This window comes from Phoca vitulina, unplaced genomic scaffold (assembly GCF_004348235.1).
Source record: "Phoca vitulina isolate PV1807 unplaced genomic scaffold, GSC_HSeal_1.0 scaffold20, whole genome shotgun sequence".
In the NCBI taxonomy this organism is placed as follows: Eukaryota; Metazoa; Chordata; class Mammalia; order Carnivora; family Phocidae; genus Phoca; species Phoca vitulina.
Genome location: NW_022589723.1, coordinates 823714 through 844050, shown reverse-complemented (window position 1 = coordinate 844050; position 20337 = coordinate 823714). Strand labels below are relative to the sequence as shown.

General features: G+C 43.2%; 3 non-coding genes across 3 annotated transcripts; 1 reads left to right on the top strand and 2 right to left on the bottom strand.

Moving 5' to 3' along the window:
• Nucleotides 1-5007: 5007 nt before the first annotated feature.
• On the bottom strand, nt 5008-5097 carry TRNAY-GUA. The gene is given in 2 exon segments: nt 5008-5043; nt 5061-5097. It is a non-coding gene; the product is annotated as a tRNA-Tyr (tRNA).
• Nucleotides 5098-6660: 1563 nt separating this feature from the next.
• TRNAL-AAG lies at nt 6661-6742 on the top strand. The gene has a single exon. It is a non-coding gene; the product is annotated as a tRNA-Leu (tRNA).
• Nucleotides 6743-11928: 5186 nt separating this feature from the next.
• On the bottom strand, nt 11929-12010 carry TRNAL-UAG. Its single transcript has one exon. It is a non-coding gene; the product is annotated as a tRNA-Leu (tRNA).
• Between the last annotated feature and the right edge of the window lie 8327 nt (nt 12011-20337).

Here is a 20337-nt window from a genome sequence, read left to right as displayed (position 1 = left end):
TGCATCTATTAAAAATAGTCATTATTTTTCTCCTTTGGTCTGTTAGTGTGGTGAAGTACATTAATTTTTCTAATGTTCAATCATTCCTACTTTTATCTAATAGCTCCAGTTCTGTCTTTATATATATCTCTATTTAGTGTGCTAGCTTTTTGTTTAGAATTTTTATATCCATGTTTATGAATGAAATTGGCCTATAGTAATTCTCTTATGTTCTTGTCTGCTTTTGATATACAATTCACACTGGCTTCATAATATGAGTTATTTCCTTAAATGTGGGGATTTTCTAGTTATTTTCACTCTGAATTTTTACCTCTCTCATATTTTGGCTGAGTAACGATTCTCATCTTTGTTATTTCTCCAGTGCCATCAAGTAGATGTTTTCAACTTTCAGGTTTCCTCAGCAGTAGGGTTAATTTGAATATCTTACTGTGTAATTCCCAGACACTTCCTCATTTGCTTTTCACCACAGAAAACCCTGGGCTCTTTACATGGGATATGTGTCATCTCTGGTTGTTATCTTAGAAGAAATTTGGGCTTTTTTTTGTCTTCCAATAAAGCAGGTCTTTTTACTCCAAGATGTAATGATTCACTCAGACCCCTAATCTTTCTTGAGCTGATGTTAAAATGCCTCAGGCCAGTTAATAATTTCACATTAGCTGGGTGTCTGTCCTGTGCAAGGCAGTGTGCAAGGTACTGATGATACTAGAAAGAATAGAGCACTGCCCCAGATTTCAAGGAGCTCACTCCTAAAGAGGATGTGGACGTATACTATCAGTATAGTGTGATAGGTGGAAAGGCGAAAGTAATCTAAGAGTACCAAAGAGACAAAGAGGAGGAGAACCTAATTGAGACTTGGGGAGCTAAGAAAAGATTCTGGTAAAAGATGATCCTGAAACAAGTAAGAGAGAATAGGAAAGAATTTGATGAAAGACAGGCAGAGGGATGAAAGCAGAGTGAGAACCTTGCCCTCACCTGGTGTTTATTTTTTTTTTAAAGATTTTATTTATTTATTTGAGAGAGAGAGCACGAGTGGGGTGAGGGGCAGAGGGAGAAGCAGACTCCCTGCTGAGGAAGGAGCCTAACTCGGGGCTTGATCCCAGCACCCTGAGATCTTGATCAGAGCGCAAGGCAGACACTTAACCCGACTGAGCCACCAGGCACCCCCACCTGGTGTTTATAAGCCAGGAAATATGGCACATTTTCACTGAGTCACAGAGTTTGGGTGCAGGTGGGAGTGGGGGGAATGGAATTAAGTTAGTTACTTCAGGGGCGCCTGGGTGGCTCAGTCAGTTAAGTGTCTGCCCTTGGTTCAGGTCATGATCCCAGGGTCCTGGAATTGAGCTCCGAGTTGGGCTCCCTGCTCAGGGGGAGCCTGCTTCTCCCTCTCCCTCTGCTGCTCCCCTTGCTTCTGCGCTCTCTTTCTCTCTCTCTCTCTCTCAAATAAGTAAATAAAATCTTTTTTTAAAAAGTTAGTTACTTCAGATGTAGCCCTTTTGGGGCCTCCAATATTTTCAGTAAAATATTAAGATGAGAGGAAGAAACACCCACCTGTAAAAAGAGCAATACTTCCCGTCTTCTGAGGCAGCGTTGGCCTGCCGCTGAGGGTGGGTCATGCTACAGGACAGAGAGGCAGGAACTTGGTCCCCCTTTTTGTGACTCAGATTTTTGCCCCATTATCTGACATACTGAGGGGGACAGTGAGGCTGCAGGGATGAGAAAAGCCCTGGGAAACCAAGCTTAGGAAGAAACTGCTTGTTTTTTAGGCATTCATTTCAGGTGTGGCGTCTCAGACCCTGTTCTTCTGCCTGGTCAAAAAAGAGAGGGGAGGCTGCCTTCTGATCCTGAGTCACCATAATATTTTTCATGGCTACCAGCCTCCAGGACCGTACCTTCCCCTATTTTAGAAAGTTTTATTTATTGGAAAGTGCTCAGTGATTTTAGGTGGAGCAGGCTCTGATTTTATCTGATATCTGACTTTTTTTTTTTTTTAAGTAGGCTCCTTGCCCAGGGTGGGGCTTGAACTCACAACCATGAGATCGAGTCTGACACTCCAGGACATTCTACCAATGGAGCCAGTCAGGCACCCCTCTGATATCTGATACTTAATTAAGGGAACTGTGCCACAAAATGCCCCAAGATATTTCAGTCTGTGTACAATATGGGACTTAGCAGGCAAAAGTGCACCTGAGAGGAAGATAGCCTTCATCCTCCATCATGGACAGATGCTGACGTTTTTCCACTCTCCCTTCCACCGTTACTGATTGAAAATATATCCCACTTGAGGCTGGGTCTTATGTTTCCTCATTTATGGATTTTACATGCCAATAGTCACTCTTTTACCAGTCTTGGACTACAACCTTTTATTTTTTTAATTTTTTTTATTTTAATGTAGGCTCCATGCCCAACGCGGGGCTTGAACTCATAGATCAAGAGTCATACACTCTATCAGCTGAGCCAGCCAGGCACCCCAGGCTATATCCTTCTTGATTGCTGGTATTAGCCTAGTGCAGAGATGGAGGAGAGTGACAAAAGCTTTGGTTTCTAATTAATTCCATTATTGAAAGGTAAACATTTTTATTTGTATCCTGTTTAGAGCCATTTAGTTGACACTGGGATGGCTTTGATCCAGGCATCAGGAACCCAGCTAGAGGCAGTACTTGCTGAGAAAGGCTCCCCAGGTGGTAAACAGATGGTGAGGTTTGAGGAGAAAAGACAATTTCAAGAGATCTTATTTTGGGGGGAAGGCAGGGAGTACCTGTGTGGTTTAATCAGTTAAGCATCCAACTCTTGATCTCAGGGTCCTAAGTTCAAGCCCTGTGTCCTACTTAACAAAAAAAAAGGATTTTTTTTTTTTAAGATATTAGTTTTAAGCAATCTCTACACCCAAACCAACACGAGGCTTGAATTCACAACCCTGAGATCAAGAGTCGCATTCTCAACTGACTGAGCCAGCCAGGAGCCCCTCCAGAGATCTTGAATGGAAATTTCTCAATTCCCTATTCTTGTCAAATCTAAAAAGAAGCAAACCCTTATTTTGACATAAGATTTTTCTCTCTTGCCATCTGCAATATTTCTGCCTTTATCTGTCAGCTGACCCAAGCCAGGCAGTGACAAAAAAAGTATGTGCAGAGAAAATGATAATGAATGGAGGTGAATGTTGAAGTACATGGACATTATCCCTTTTTCTTCTGCTGACCATTCTGGTAGAATAATATTCAGATCAAGTGATAAAGCCATGGTATCTTCTTTATGAAGACTCAAAAGAGAAATCTTCCCCTTGCTTCTGGGGTGGGCAGCAATTAGAACTGTAGGGATATGATGAGATTGGATAAAATTTCATGCATAATTATTGATATCTTCATTTCTTGCTAGTCCTGGGGTTGTATGTATGCTCTAGTGATACCATATATGGTAACACACAAAATCAACACTCTTCAAGTGTCTGTTTATTTTTCCTAAAACTGTTCTGCATCCAGTGAACTCACCTGATCACAGATTTACTCTCATTTTCTAAAACTCAACTGAGTTCAGTGCACTGGCGCTACCAGGAGACCTCCCACATTTTCTACTCTGACCTCCACCCCAGCCTGAATTAAAACTTCCCAAGGTTGATTTTAGTTTTAGATTTGCATGGAATGTTCTATTTACCTCTATTGCAGTTTTCAGGACATTATATTGTAATTATCTGCTTCCATCTATCTGCCCCCTACAGACACTAAACAGTTTTAGGGCAATGCCTATATTTTAATCTCTATTTCCCTGGCACAATTACAGTACCTGAGGCAGATTAGGTGTTTATAAAAAAGCCTGTGAATAAAACATACCTGAACACCAGTCCTAAGGAGTGACAGCTCTTTTGAATCAATATGACATAGGTTCTTGAGCTAAGAGGATGCAGGACTTACTATATACCCTTATTGAAGGATACCTGTCTCAGTTCATAATTCTCAGGGCACATTTCTTAGTAGACAAGAAAAAAAAATCTAAATGTAATGGTGGAAGCATTAGCTCAGTGCATGAAGAGGTAGAATTCTAGAATGTTGAAGAGAGGCCAAAGATTCCATCCTTGATTGCAAGACCCTAATTTTTGCATATGGTGACATTCAAACCTCAGGTCTCTTTGCGGAGGAAGAGCTATAAAATCCTCATGTAGATCACCTGTGTGTGCCAAATGGTGTGAACAGAGTAGGAAAGATTATTGCTCTTACAACAAGAGCCACAAGCCTCCAGAGGCAAAAAGTATGATACAAATAAAACCTGCGTCTCCCAGGAGCAACAGTTGAGACACGAGACCAGCCACCTAAATAGGCCACTGACAGTTATAATCAGCCCTCTCAAACTGCATTCACAAAACTGCATTTGCATCCTATCAATGTCAGCTAAAGTGTAGTAGAGAATTGGCAATTACTTGAAAGCTCTCCAATGGCAATTCTGTACAAATACTAGGTTAAGCAGGAAAATGAGCAATTTTTGTCTCTCTAGGTCAAATATGTATACAGCATCAGAGTCAGGAAACAAAAACACACAGAGACAAAGAGAACAGAGTACAACTGGAGGACAGATACAGAGTGAAAGAGTAAAGTCTTCAAGGATGCCATGGTTGCCGGTGACCCCTGTGATGGCCTATATGCTTGTCTGCTTCCAGGGCTTGCCCTGGGCAGAGCCTGTTTGGCCACCTCTTTGGCAGGTATCTGTCCATTTGGGCAAACTGGTGCTGGTGGCAGAGTCCAGAGCACAAGTGGTGGGTGCATAAAACTGTAAAGTGCCCGGGATGATGTGGGAAGTGGTCTGGACGGCTCCAAAAAGCAGCAGCAAGGTGGACTGTATTGTGCTGCAGGCCATGGGTCTGGTGACCGCGGGAAGATAGTGCAGGTGTGTTCCCTGGGGAGAGCATACGCGTAGCTGTAGGAGTTCCGGAAAGTGTTTTCCTGGCTTCGGCCTGTGTTGCTGGCCTTTGGCACTAGCCGGCCGAGGTCTTCATGATGGCCAGCAAAAGCATCAGGCACCTCCTTCGAGCCGGAGTCGAACCAGCGACCTAAGGATGTCCACATGTGTCTAGTCTACAGTCCTCCGCTCTACCAGCTGAGCTATCGAAGGGCGCACGATGCAGAGGCTGAGTCATTGCTCTTTCTGGAAATGACGGGGCCAAGACACCGCCCGTCCCAGGTGCACGTTGCCTCGGATTGGTCGGAAGCTCCCTTTGAAGAGAGCCAAACACACGCTGCGACCGGACGGTAGCCAGGCACCCCCGGGCGGCGATTTTCAAGACCGCTGGGCCGGGCTCTCACCTGTTGCCTCATTTCTCCTCCCCGAGTTCTTTTCTTCAGTGGGGAGGGGAGTACGGCCGACCGTCGCGGGGCCAGAAATCGGTAAGAGAGGGAGGGGAAGGGGGCGTTGGCGAAAGGGATGCGTGAGTTCGGGTGGGGCAGGGCTTGCGGAGGAAAGGAAAGGGGAACCCACCCCAGTGGGCCCCGCGTAGGCGGCCGCGAACCGCTGGACCTCAGGCTCAGGTGGAGGCCCCTCAAGGAACGCCCCCTCTCAGCGCCCTCGCCCCTGCCCCACCCTGGGTTCCGACGTGCCCGCACCCACCCCCATCCCCACCCCACCCACCCACGCACCACGCACCCGGCCCGGCTGCCCCCCAGGACCTCGGCTCACTTTCGGCGCGGGGACCCTTACTGGGAAGTGGTAGGGAAAGGCTCTGGGGCTGGGCGGGGAGACCACGCCCACAGGGCCCGGGAGTCGTCGCCAGCCTGGCTCCCCTCCTCTTGGAGCTCCCCTCCTTGGCTCCATACTCAAAGTCCTAGATCGAGAAGCCCCCAGAAAACTTGAAGTTTCTTTTCATCATTCTTTTAAGGACACGGGCTACCTCCGTTTCTTCACCCCCTCCTTGAAATGAAGTTTCTTGAGCAGCAAGAGCAGTCTCAGGGGGTCGCTACTGCAACGCTGAGATGCCAACATGGAGATCTGGAAGACCACTAAAGTCCTAAAACCGTCAAATTCGAAAGGAATGAGCATCTGCTCTCTCTCTCTCTCTGAGAGCAGAAAGGAGACATCTCCAAGTGTTTTAGGAATAGAGTGTAAAACCATATAAGGGCTTCGCCTTCTCTGAAGAAATAATGTAGCAGAGCTGCAAGTGTGAATGAACTCTTTGATACCTCATCTGGTAAAAGGAAGGACTGTAGAGTTCCGCTGGCCTCTTTAGGTTTTTGGTCAGATTCCAGTTCTAAGTAGGTGTTCACGCATTTGCAAATGCCCTAAATCTCCATTGATAAGTCATGCTCCCTCGTGGGTAGGATTTTGTGGCCTTAATTAGCTTGAATCTTCCTTTATCTTCCTAAGAAATTTGTAGCAAGACTGAGAGGAAGCCAACAGGAATAAAACATAGTCGGCACCTGCAAAAGGCCCACAGCTTTCTCCTGTGCTACAAATTTCATTCACTCGGTAAAATACTTCTCTTGTAAGCCCTGGGTGGGGGATGAGCAATCCACAGCCTACAGGGGAAAGGAGGCTTTCTCGATGAGCCCTGCTCTCTCCAAACCCTTCCTCCACTTGCTCTTAAGGTTAGGACTTCAGAACACAAATCTAAGCTATAGGGCTGAGATGTAAAGAAAGGTAGTTACTATCAGAAAAAAAAAGGCAGAGCAACCCTCCACCTGTGGTAGCGTGGCCGAGCGGTCTAAGGCGCTGGATTAAGGCTCCAGTCTCTTCGGGGGCGTGGGTTCGAATCCCACCGCTGCCAAGCGGAACTTTTGCCAGTTGAACTGAGGTCAAAGGATGACGAATAACCACTCCAATGCCTTGATAGGGTAGCGCTGGAGTGGGTGTCGGGTGAGTGGATGAGTACACGAGGATGGAGGCTGAGCTTTTCAGATCAAACCGTTCAAGTGCAGAGGGCACCTGTTTTCTGGCCAGGTAGTGCTCCGGAAAGCCTTGCCATTTGGCAATGTTCTGATATAAATCTTCAAAGACCAAGTTCACCAGGAGGTTAGGGGCGAACAGAGAGCAGCACTCAAGTTCCCTGCCGACAAATTCTGCCTGTCTCAATGCACCCCTCAAAGCCATGGCCAGGGCCCCGGAAGGAACATCCTCTCGAGGTCTTCCTCCAAGCTCAGTGACACAATGTGCTCATTTTTCCGAGAAAGACGTCTTAGTGAGAAGTGACAGGAGAAAGTCCCCCAGCTGCGCAGACTCCAGACTGGGGCTTCCAATCCCTGCAGCTACCCTCTCTCATCAGGCAGATTTCATAGTCACAGAATATTCTGCCCCTGTTTACAAGTCACCTTCATTTGCTAGCTGACGCCATTTTTGAAGAGCATTCGGGTTCCGTCCGGTTTTTGGACCCGGCACGTCATGTCCAAAAGAATCACTATATCCCTAGAGCGGTAGTTCTTAACTCTGTCTGTTCATGAGAAGCACGTGTGGAATTTTTAAAAATTCTCACATGGAGGCCGAGCTCTAGACCAATGACACCGTAATCTCCAGGGGTGGGATCCAAGCCTCGGTATTTTATAGTTTCCCAAGTGCAGCCAGCAGAGAAAAGCAGTGCCTCAGGAGATTTCAACAAGCCATTCTATTCCTTTTAAGGACATCTCACTTGTCCTGCCGGTCACGTCAGACCAGCTGGAGCCAGCGACTGTTTCTGGGGACACCTGCTGTGACACAGCCAAGAAAGGTCCTCCCCGGGTTCAATGCCTGGGTGGCAGTTGCCAAATGCTGCTTTGCTACCATTACCAGACCACAAACCACAGCACGTGGATTGCAAAGGACCACAGATTACAATGAGAAGCCACGGATAAGAATGGCTCTTCCCTAGTCCCTCTAGGTTCCTCTATTTGTCCTTCAGTCTTGTATTTTTATGCATCTCAAGATGAACGAGGGCTTCTCACTCCCTTATCTCCTCCCGCACACCTGGGGTGAGCTCTGGATTGAACGCCTTAGTTCTAGGAGCAAATACATCCCTAAATGACAGCTGAGAATGGGCTTTCCAGTACATGATTGCATGGATCTTAAATGGCTCATTTAATCCTCGGAGGCTAACTATCAATATATTCTAAAGTATTCACTTTTCCATGGCCTTTTACACAGTTTGTAGAAGAGGTGGGACAGAGAAGCCTCTCCCAATGTCACTGCGCTCTTCCCAAAGCTTCAGCCCAGGAATCTGGGAGACCGTCGGAGGCCGGGAAGCTTGGGGGAGAGGCTGGAGCCACTCTCAGAGCGATCTGCACTGACACTTGAGAGATTTTCTAGGTTAGGAGAGACTAGAAGTCGTAGTGGGTATTGTGCAGGATAAATCCAAGGTGAGGGGGTGGGGGGGGGGGAGGGGCGTTGTAGCTGGGGCTGCCTCCAGACTCAGACGCGGAGGCTGCATTTTCGTAGTTTCTGTTCCTCTGGGGGGGGGGGGGGGGTGCGGCGGGCAGAGCCCGGGGCTTTATCTTAGAGTGTGATTGCCTGGGGAGGGTGAGTTGCAATTTTAGGGACAAGTATCTGTTACTTCTTCCTTCTGCCAGTTTTGTTGATTGCAGATCAACAAATGAAGGTCTCTCTTAGAAGAATACAATAAGAAGCTGTAACTCAGGAGTTAGTGCACCAGGCAGGGGCTAAAAGGTGAAATCCAGTCTCCTCCCCACCTAGTTGAACACTTCAACAAGTTGAATCCACAATATATAAAATAACAATATATCTGAATCCAGTGGTATTTATCCCAGAAAAGCAAAGCTGGTTAATATTCAAAATCAATCAATGTAATTTATTATTTCAACAGACTAAAAAGAAAAATCATATGATCTTACTAAAAAATGCAGACAAAGCATTTGACAAAGTCCACTTTCATTCCTGACACAAACTCTCAGCAAATTAGGAAAAGAAGGAAACTTCCTCAACCTGATAAATGGAAACTATGAAGAACTTCACACTTAAATGATACAAGACTGAATGTTTTCCCTGTAAGATGGGGAGCAAATGTAGACATCTGCTTTCATCACTTTGTTCAACATTGTACTGGGGATTCTTGCCCAATCAATAATGGAAAAAAATTGAAATAGAAGGCATCCAGGTTTAAACAAACAAGTAAATCTATTTTTTATTCCAAGAAAATGTGAATGGCTATGTAAAAATCCGACAGAATCCACAGAAAGCTATAATAAGTGAATCTAGCAAAGTTGTTGGATACAAGGTAAATATTAAAATTAATTGCGTATATTACTGTTTATACTCTATCTACATATGTATAATTGTACCTAGCAATGAACAATCAGAAATTGAAAATTTAAAAAACAATTCAATTTACAACAGAATCATTAAATATGAAATACTTAGGGATAAAATATGTCCAAGATTTGTACACACAAACACACACACACACACACAAATGCTGAGATGGATGAAAGAAAACCTAAATACAAGGAAAATCATGTCACATTTGTGAATGAGAAGACTCAATATTGTTAAGATATAAATTATCCCTAAATTGATTTATAGATTCAGTGTAATTCTAATCAAAATAACAGTAAGATTTGGTTTTTATTTATTTTTTAAGACAAGTTTTTTATTTTAAAGCATATTTATTTTTAGTAATCTCTACACCTAATGTGGGGCTTGAACTCACAACCCCAATATCAAGAGTCACTTGCCTTCCAACTGAGCCAGCCAGGCACCTCTGGCTTTGTTTTGTTTTGTTTTTAGAAACTGACCAGCTGATTCCAAAAATTGACATGGAAATTCAAAGACATAGCATGCCCAAAACAACTTTAAAAAGAACGATAAAGTTGGAGGAAAGTAACTCTGCCATCAAGATGTATAAAAACTACTATAATCAAGACTATAGCATTGGTGGGATGCCTGGGTGGCTCAGTCACTAAGTGTCTGCCTTCAGCTCAGGTCATGATCCCAGGGTCCTGGGATCAAGCCCCGCGTCGGGCCCCCTGCTTGTCGGGAAACCTGCTTCTCCCTCTCCTACTCCCCCTGCTTGTTTTCCCTCTCGAACTGTCAAGTAAAAAAATCTTAAAAAAAAAAAAAAAAAGACTATAGTATGGCATTAAAATATGAAAAATAGATTTATGGAACAGGAGTACAGAGATAGAACCACACATAATATTATCAATTGATGGCTGACAAAGTTTCAAAGGCAATTCAGTAGAGAAAGGTAGCCATTTTTAATTTATTTTTTATTAAGTTTTTAATTTTAATTCCAGTATAGTTAACATACAGCATTATATTAGTTTCAGGTGTACAATATAGTGATTTAACAATTCTATACATCACTGAGTGCTCATGATAAATGTACTCTTTAGAAAGGTAGTCTTTTCAACAAATAATGTTAAAAAAATGATATTGATCCTTACTTCACACCACATAAAAAATTAACTCAAAATGGATCATAAACCCAAACCACAAAATATTTAGAATGAAATCTTTGTCACCTTGTATCAGGGAAAGATTTTTTTAGATGCAACACCACAAGCATGATCCATAAAAGAAAAATGTGATTAATTGTACTTCATCAAAATTAGAAAACTTTGCCCTTCAAAAGGCACTGTTGAGGTATTGAGAAGACAAGCCACACAGTGGGACATAATAGTTGCACCCTCTGTCTTTAAGGATGATTTTGCCTCCGAGAGGACATTGATAATGTCTGGAAACATTTTTAATTGTCATAACTGGGGCAATGTTACTGGTATCCGGTGGGTAAAGACCAGTGATGCTACTAAACATCCTACAATACACACGACCCCCAATCCCCACAGTAAAGATTTATCCAGTCCAAAATGTCACTACTGTTGAGGTTGACTAGAGTAAGAAGCCACATGGACAATCTTTAACTCTTGCCTCCTTTAGGGCACAGGCCAGTCAGGTTCCAACACCATTTACTAGAATGAGCCCGTAACTCCTTCTTGAAGTCCTGAGGAGGGGACAGTGCCTGGATTCAAATCTGTATGCAGTATGTATTCAAATCTGTATGCAGTATGTATTCAAATCTGTATGCAGTATGTATTCAAATCTGTATATGTGTATCATAATCATGCCCAAGGCACCTTTTGGGTACCAAAGGCTGTACACATACATGGGGCAGGAAAGGCATTGCCCTCAAAGGCCAGAAAGTGAGAATGTTTCTTAAAGAGCCCTAATTCTGACTTCAAACCCATCCTAGGACTCTTTTTGAGCTAGGTGGGAGTCGGGGTGGTCTTCCTTGCCTGGCTAAGCCTGGTTGTCGAATCTCTTCCCTGAGCTGGTGAGCAGCCGCCTCCCTCAATGATTAGCTTCCTGATTAACACATCCTTGCTGTCCTGTTGGTGGACTTGGAAGGAGAGACCGAAAGGGGGGGTGGGGGTGGTGTAGTAGTGCGGTCCCCAGAGGCAAGTGGAAGGAGAAATAAGACAGAACACCCTATAGGTAACTCATTAGGGGTCTGAGAGGCAGCACCAGGGACCACAGGGACACTTTGGGCGCTGTGTGCAACTGAATTTTTTACTTCGGCTCTGAGTGGGACTGCCGAATTTTTTCAAGTTAACTCTTAGGAGCAAATGATGAGACAAAGGCTCACTTCACTCCCTGCTCCCTTCTATGCACACCCTTACCGTTTACTGCACTTTCAAAGTTATGTCAAGATTCCAAAACTCTCTCTCCTCTCTAGAGTGCCCCAGGTTAAATGCCATCCCTTTGGCAAGCAAGGCCTTATTCTCTCCCTTCCGAACAGAAGGGGGATCGAGGATCCGGAGGAGTGTGTCTTTTACGGATCAGCTTGACTTACGAGCTACCTGTCGGTAAACTGAGTCATTCATTCACTAGTCGCATTCCGTCGGTCTAGAGCCGCGTATTCAGAAAATTCAGATATTGGAGTTTGAGATTTGGTCAAAACCCGCAGGAACCTACACTTTTATTTGAAGTGAAGATGAAGGCTGTGACTACTTATGAATAGAAACAAAACCCTGGCAGCGGTGGGATTCGAACCCACGCCCCCGAAGAGACTGGAGCCTAAATCCAGCGCCTTAGACCGCTCGGCCACGCTACCAAACCCGCAGGGGAGTTTTGTCTACACTTCCAATCATATCTTTCTGCTCTTTTTTTTCAGCGTTGTTTTCTGAACCTCCAACTGAGACCAAGACTGTAGATATTGCCAAAGGACCCTAAGGAAGAAATTCTTCCTCCCTCTCCCACCCCCCACCCCGGGACTCCAACCTGCATCCGCCCAGCCAGAACAGCTCTTCTCACTCCAGAAGCTGAAGGGAAAGATCTTTAAAAACAAACTATCCGCTCCGGAAGCGAAGCTCTTGGGATCTAGAACGTAGGAGCACTCCGAAGACAGGGGTCGCGTCAGCTTCCTCCTGGCGCCCAGTAAGCGCTCAAAAAGTATTTATTGAACGGAGGAATGAATTCCTTTTCACTCCAGATCGCTTTGGGGTGGGGGTGGGGAGGGTGCTGGTGGTGTAAAGAAGACCAAAGCTGCAGTCTGCTAAATTTTGAGTTTGATGCTTTTCAGTTCTGAAGCCAGAAAAGAAGTCTTGGAGCCTCCAGGAAGCGTAGGACGTGAGTTAAAAGGACCGAGAAAAAAGCTTGACTCCTAGTCCCCTTTTGCTCCTTGAGACCCACCTGCAGATAGGCGGTGCCAGTCTATGCCCGCTCGCTAGTCTTGGCGGAGCAGAGTCTGCAGAGGCTTCCTCCCCCAATTCTGCTTGCCGGAAGAGAAGAAGCCTGTCTCAGGGTGGGTGGATTCCTGCGGCTGGGAAGCTTTCAGTACCTTTCTTTAGAACCTATAACTCTTCGTTTCCCAGAGAGGTCCCCTTTCCCCTGCGCAGCTGTAGCCCCGTGGCGGCTGTTATTACTGGCGACTGGGGAAGGAGTTGGCTGGAGACACCCTTACCTGGGGACAGAGCCCAGATTCTGAGCCCACACTGGGGCTCCTAGCACACAGGATTCCTGAGAACTCAGCGTGCTCCCGCTCCTCATCCTCCCCAGAAGCCCAAGCCTGCAGGCCCCTGGTGAGGAGCATACGAACAAGGCCAGAATGGAGGAGAAAAATAGATTCTCGCCTCCTCTCCTCTTGATACAGGGGAGAGTAGCCACACCTCAGTTCTCCATACTTTAGCGTTTCTGTCTTAGGGCCCACCAAACTTGGGATTTCCATGCACCTTATATGAAAAGAATTCTTGCTCTTTTTGATTGAAACCAAGTGGAGATTACAGAACGCCAATATGCTGATGTGTCTCTTTTGCTAGTGTGTGACAGAAGCAGAGAAATTAATTCACAGTTACTGCCCAGACTTCAGAGAAAAACAGGTGCCTTTCTCAGCCAAAGCTGGGGGATGTGGTTGGAGGATGTTTCAGCCAATCTGAAGGCAGAAATTGTGGCTCCCTGATGACATCCAATCACATTTGGATAAAATTATTTATTTGATAAAATTAAAGATATTTGGGGACAAATTTACACAAAGAGCTTTAAACAGGGAGGTTGTATATGTTTATGCTTTATATTTCCCTCTCTCTTACAAATATCCAGTCTCGGGCAGAGAAGAAGCACCCAGACCTGGCTTACTTTCTTAAAAATAGACAATAGTCATTGTCTATCTTAATCAATTATGCTTCCCAAGAGAAGGGAAAAATAATCCCATGATGGTATTGGGAGGTTCTCAGGACACATGAAAGGGATTTTCCCCCAGATCTTCCTGTGTCCCTCCCTCCCTCCTCAAATATACAGAAGTCCTAATACCTCAAAATGTGAACTTATTTGGAAATAGGGTCTTTACAGAGGTAATCAAGTTAAAATGAGGTCTTTAGTGTGGGCTCTAATCCAATATGACTTGTGTCCTTAAAAAAGGAGAGTTTTGGGCATAGAGACAGAGATCTCTTTCTCAAACCCCATAAATTTCAACATAAAAGTGAAGGGAGAGGGATGGGAGAGCAGTGCTAACTCTGAGATGTTCTGTGGACTCTCAGAAAAAGAACTGCAATGCATTTTGAAGGGTATAGGTGTAGGCATATTGGGACCGAGGTTCCCTACTGGTGTGGAGACAAATAACTAAAGAGAGGTGGGCAGGGTTTAAAGCATAGAGCAGTGGTTCTCAAACTTTAGTGTGCACCCCAATCACCTGAGGGCTTGTTAAAGATGTTGCTGGACTCAACCTCTGGAATCTCTGATTTAGTAAACCAGGGGCCTGAGAACTTGCATTTCTAATAGGTTGTTAGGTGATGCTGATGTTACTGAACCAGGGACCATGCTGTGAGAATCACTGCCATAAAGATCATTTTTGTATTTTAGACTTCTGATAGAAGTGAGGAAAAAGAATTGAGGAAGTCAAAAGATCTGCAGACCTCTTGGGAGCAGTGCCTAGGGAAGATGTGTGCTCGATGTGACAGCAGTGGGAATAAATGAGAAGTCTTATTTATAAGTGAGGGAGAAAAGCCTGGCAAAATAGGACATTCTCCCAATACTGGAGAATGGTAGTGGCCAGTTTACCACTCTTGGGATGCCAATAGAACTTTGACCTATGGATGCCCACCTCTAGAGATACTAGAGGTCTCAAATGAGCCACACAAAATGGATTCAAATGGTGCTATCTTCTGAGGTCTCTGGCCATGTCTATTTGTCCTGCTGGGCATGACATAATGATGCAAGTGTGCAGGAGAAACTAGGAGAAATGCTTGCAGCCTTACCCTCTCCTGGACCATTTGGAAAGCTCTGTACATGTCCAAAATAATCGCCCGAGGCCCCCCCAGGAAACTTGCTGCTAAGAATCTTTCTCATCTGTGAAAGAAATTCAGAGACTTGAAGCCTGGGAAGCCTGAGGTCCCAGAACAATGCAAACTGCAAGATCTCAGCCCAAGAATACAGAATCTCATCCACCACTATGTGGTTTCTTTCTTGTTTGACTTTCTTTTTTTTTTTTAAAGATTTTATTTATTTGACCGAGAGAAAGACAGCCAGAGAGGGAACACAAGCAGGGGGAGTGGGAGAGGGAGAAGCAGGCTTCCCGCAGAGCGGGGAGCCCGATGCGGGGCTCGATCCCAGGACCCTGGGACCATGACCTGAGCCGAAGGCAGACGCTTAACAACTGAGCCACCCAGGCGCCCCCTTGTTTGACTTTCAAGAGTAGAATATTTTGTCTCCCGATTTCAAAGACTTAACACAGACCTCTGTATGACTATTGGGGCAGAGATCCTACAACTGTGCTCAGTATTCAAAGAAAACAACCAAATTATAAATACAGTTTATATTTACAATCTATTTCACTTGATTTTCTAAGTCCAAGTATATATATATTTTTAATCATATCCACTGTATGGGCTTAGACAAGGTGGAGTCCACATCCTTGACAATAGTATGCTGTACTTGCACTCTCCTTTGATCCTTGGTCAGAGACCTAAGGGTGTCTACCAGGATGTACATCCTATCGTCCTCCACTCTATCAACTGAGCTACCAAAAGATGCATAGTAAAATTTGTGGAAAATATCTTTAGGAATCTATCCAGTTTTTTCTCACAATCACGTATTGGTTACTTACTGTGTTGATTAAATCTTTTAGGTCCTTACTGATTTTTTGGTCTACTTGTTTAACACCTACTGAGAGAGGATTGTTAAAATACCCAATGATGACTGTGAAAAAAATACAAATAAATATCCAGTGATGATTGTGTATTTTTCTATTTCTCCTCTTAGTTCTGTCAACTTCTGTTTCTTATATATCTTATTCTTACAATGCTTTTTATATTTGTTTCTTATATTTGTTTTTATCTTATAAAACATATCTTTTTATCTTTATATCTTACAACAACCTGTGTTATTAGATACAGAGAAATTCAGGAATATTGTGGGGTTTTTAAATGGAATTTATTTGTTAGGGCAGTTTCAGGTTCATAGCAAAACTGAGTAGGAAGTACAAAGAATTCCTGTATACCTCCTGCCCCCACACATGCACAGCTTCCTCCGCTATTAACATCCCACACCAGAGTGGTGTATTTGTTACAATAGATGAACCAACATTGACACATCATTTTTACACAAAACCATAGTTTACATTAGGGACTCTTGTGGTTTCACATGAATTTTAGGATTGTTCATTTCTATCTCTGTAAAGAATGACATTGGGATTTTGATAGGGATTGCCTTGAATCTGTAGATCACTTTGGGTAGTTTGGATATTTTAACAATTTTAATTCTTCCAATCCATGGACACCAGATGTCTATTTATCTGTGTCTTCTTTAGTTTCCTTCATTAATGTTTTATAATTTTCAGTGTATAAGTCTTTCACATCTTTACCTAAGTATATGTGTATCTATATCTATAAATAACAATTTTCCTATAACTTAAGAGTTGGTTCTCTTTTATCACAAAGACTACTTCTATTTCCTCTTTCCTCATGGCAGTATATCAAGTATTTGAGCATGGTGATGATGTCCCTCAAGTTTTCTCTTTTTAATATCTAAGATCTTCGGTTCCATTAAACATTCTTCCTCTAATGTGCTAGCCAGCCAGCCAGCCAATCAGTCCTCCGCATTCCTGGTGGTTCACCTGGCATATGCCTGAGAGCAGTGCTTACAAAATCATCCTGATAGAAAGAAAGGTGGACAGTCGTAAGCTGTGTAAGGAGGAAGATATCAAAGTCAAAAGGACAATAGTGGGAAGTCTGAACAGAGGTAGCCAGAGAAAGCTTTTACAGAGACCAGAGTAATCTTCAGGTGACATTTAAAGGAGCTATGGAAGGCAGAATAAGTCAGCAAGAATTCCTGGGCACTGTGCAAGGGTTTATAGGGTAGGGCTTGACTTTTCAATCCTTAAAAGGTTTCCTTTAGAACACAAGCAATCAATTTTGTAGAGAGTCAGCTGAAACCCTTCCTTAGCCTATTGATGGAACCAGTGGCTCAAGGATAGCTATACAATAAACACTACTGTGCCCCTCCTCTGGCTGAGCTATCTATGGATCTATGCCACATTTCCCCACTTTGTGTTTAGGATACTGCCAGGTTTGAGTCTCTTAATAGATGGGACAGAACAGTCCTACAAGTTTGTTGGGTCCAAAAGGGGGGCAAGGGGCACTAATGAAATGCAGAAATGAAGTCTTGGGGAGTCACTATTGTTTTTAGTGTCACAAGGTTGGATCTTACAGGTTTGAACCCTGGCCCTCTGGTGCCCAAAGTGAGAATCATGTGTAATGAGAATCCTATCATGAGCCAAAGGCCTGAACAGCCACATCCTTTGAAGGACATGCATTTTCATTGAGACCCATCCCAGGCAGTTTCTGGTAAGTCTTGTGATGTCCTTTATACACTTTAATTACTCTGATCCCCTTATTACCCAGTCTTAGTTTCCTCACACTCTGTTAAAAACATGAAATCTCTTGCTCAAATCCTGCAATTAAGCTCACCCTGTTTGGGATTGAAGGCCATTCCATCCCGGCCTAAGAAAAGCAGAGTCTTATAGAAGCTGTGAGTCCAAGAAACCTCCTTTTAGCATCCCCGTAGCCTGTCCTACTTGCCAAGACCTGAGAGCAACCAGATGCAGCTCAGATCACACCCAGTGCCGCTCAGTCTAAAGAAAAGCCAAAAGATGAGTGGCACTGGTCATCCACTTAGCAGGACAGAATGAGACTTCTTTTAGTGGAAAGTGTGTTTCCTTGGGAGTCTGAAACCATGCACTGGCTGGAGAAAGGAGGTTAGAAAGTTTTCAGAGGAAACCTGCCCTAGCAGGGCTGAATGCACATGCCATGTTAAACTGATTCTACCTAGTGTTTGGCTGAGGACATTGCCTTAGAGATTCTCACTCTCAATAGGTAACCTTATGTTTATGTTTAGGTAACTCCTCCCCTTTTCTGTATAGATACTCTGTGTGCTGGTATCTGGCACACCATTTAGTGACCACATACATAGGAGAATTGACACCTGAATTCAGATTGGTTTCCTAGAATTTACACTTACACTGGATGAGAGCTGGAAGGCCCTTGAAGATTTTTAGTGCTTGTTTACCAAGAATTCCAGGAAGAGGAAAATAAAAGATTCCATGGTATTCCAGATTTCTGTGGGTTGAAATCTCCTTTTTTTCTCTACACATGCCTCTGCATTTGTTTGCTCTCCATTTCAAATACTTATTAATGCCCTGATATGTGCTGATCACTTTGTTAGGTATGGAGACTCAGAAGTATGAATCATACAACTTTCCCCTCAAGGAGCTGAGGAATAAACTAATGCATATGATTCTTAAAACAAAATGAACTTAGTAGTCTATAGCTAAGTGCACTAGAATCTCCTTCCCTTTTTCTTTGCCTTCTCATTTGTTCTTTCTTTGTGTCTTTTGTAGCATTTTCAAAAAGATGGACATCAGTGGGGTGCCTGGCTGGCTAGGTTGGTGGAACATGTGACTCTTGATCTCAGGGTTGGGAGTTCAAGCCCCACATCTCTGGTGTAGAGATTACTTAAAAATAAAATCTTAAAAAAAAAAAAAAAGATGGGCAAAGGAATAGATAGGAAACCACAACTTAGAAGTAGCTCTGGAAAATTAAAAAATAAAATTAAAATGTGTGCTATCTTTTGACAATCTTTCATATAAGATGAAGAAATATGGGAAGGAGAACAGAAAAATTTGACAATTTCATAAACAACTGAATATATGTTGAAGGGGTAATGTCAATCTGGATGCTTACTTCTAGGTGCCATGGGTCACCTCCATTATACCTGTCTTATTCGGTATCTTGAGAGTGGGAGTGAAGAGGAAGGAATGGTAAGGATAAAAAAAAAAGTATCATGGGTTTCAGAGGAGAGAAGAGATGAAATCTACTCTGTAAACAGCAAAGGCATTGTGAATTTTATAAGAACATCGAGATGGGTTTTCTAGGATAAGTAGTGTTTGACAGGTATGGTGAAATGAGAAATCATTCTAGTTGATGAAGCAAATGGTCACAACTGAAAAAGGTGTGAGTTCTATTTGGGGAATTATAAGTGGACTGGACAAAGATCTGTTGGCAATTTACAGCAGTCATTTGGTAAATGTTGATCTAAATATTAGAAGTTAAAAGCAGTAAGGTAGAGAGACACATACTGAGAGTACTTTAGTGTAGTTGAGAGTCTTTAAATTGAAAACAATTTTTGCTAAAATAAAAAAGGAGGATTTCTGTGATAATCCAGGAAAATCTCATAGATTCCAAAAGTGGAACACACTGAGGCTTCTGGAGTGGGCCATAGCTAGGGACTTAGAAGGTGTCCGGGCTCCCTTTCTTGATATCACCCCTCCTTGCGCTTTGGCATGCTCTCGCTTGTGCTCTTTCTATGGTAATGTTTTCTCTGCTTCTCAGTTCATGTGGTGAAATATGATTGATGTTACAACTCTTACAACTCTAATTTCCTTTCTAGTAATTGTGGGCTAATTAATTTGGACCGAACTCCTTGAAGAAAAATGATAAAAATACTGGATAAGATTTTACCAAATCTTAAAAGCATCAAAGTACTAAAATGGTAGCAAGCAACTACTAGGCCAGAATCTAAGCAAAAGATGGAATCTGAGAGGTAAGGGAAGCACTGACCTTTGTAGCTCTGAAGACATTTGCTAATTACTGCAAAATTGGGCTATAGTTTTGGCAGACTCTTTGGATGGGAGAAACAAGAGGAACAGATGTCAAGATCCAGCACCTACCCAAAATGGAAAATCAAGTAAGACACTCTCCCCAAATATTAAGTCTAATATTAATTTAACATTAATATTAAAGAGCTATTCCCATAAGGCAAGGATGAACAAGAAGTAAACCTACCTCTATCCTCCCACTTCCAATAACTGTTTTGGAGCTCAGCAGAAATCAGCTGAGCTTAGCAAGGAAAACTGGAAAGAATGAGCTTTCAACTTTTCCTGAGAAGCTGTGACCACAGGTCTCCATTCTCCCCGATTTGCAGTTTGGGTTTAACATCATCTTGAAGGCTCAGGAAATGTCTGGCCAATAACTTTTTTTAGGATCCTTTTGGGTTGATAGTGCTCTAGATGCCTGGGAGAAACAAAAGATATACATATATATATGTATGTATTATAATATATATATTTTTTCAGGAAGTCACCTTCATCTTTGCCTCAAAAATTCACTGCATATAATTTTCCCAAGACATTGAGCAGTGCACAAAGATGACCAATTATACAAGGAAACAAAGTAACATGAGTAAGAATCAAGTAGGACAATAGATAGAATAATATTGGGATTATCAGTTATACATATTAAAATGAATATAATTAATGTGTTTGAAGAAATAGAAGACAAGCTGGTGAATATCTGCAAGGAATAGGAAATTCAACAATTTGACTTAACTGTTGGTAGGATTATAAACTAATACAGCTGTTATAGCAAACAGTATGGAGGATCCTCAAAACAA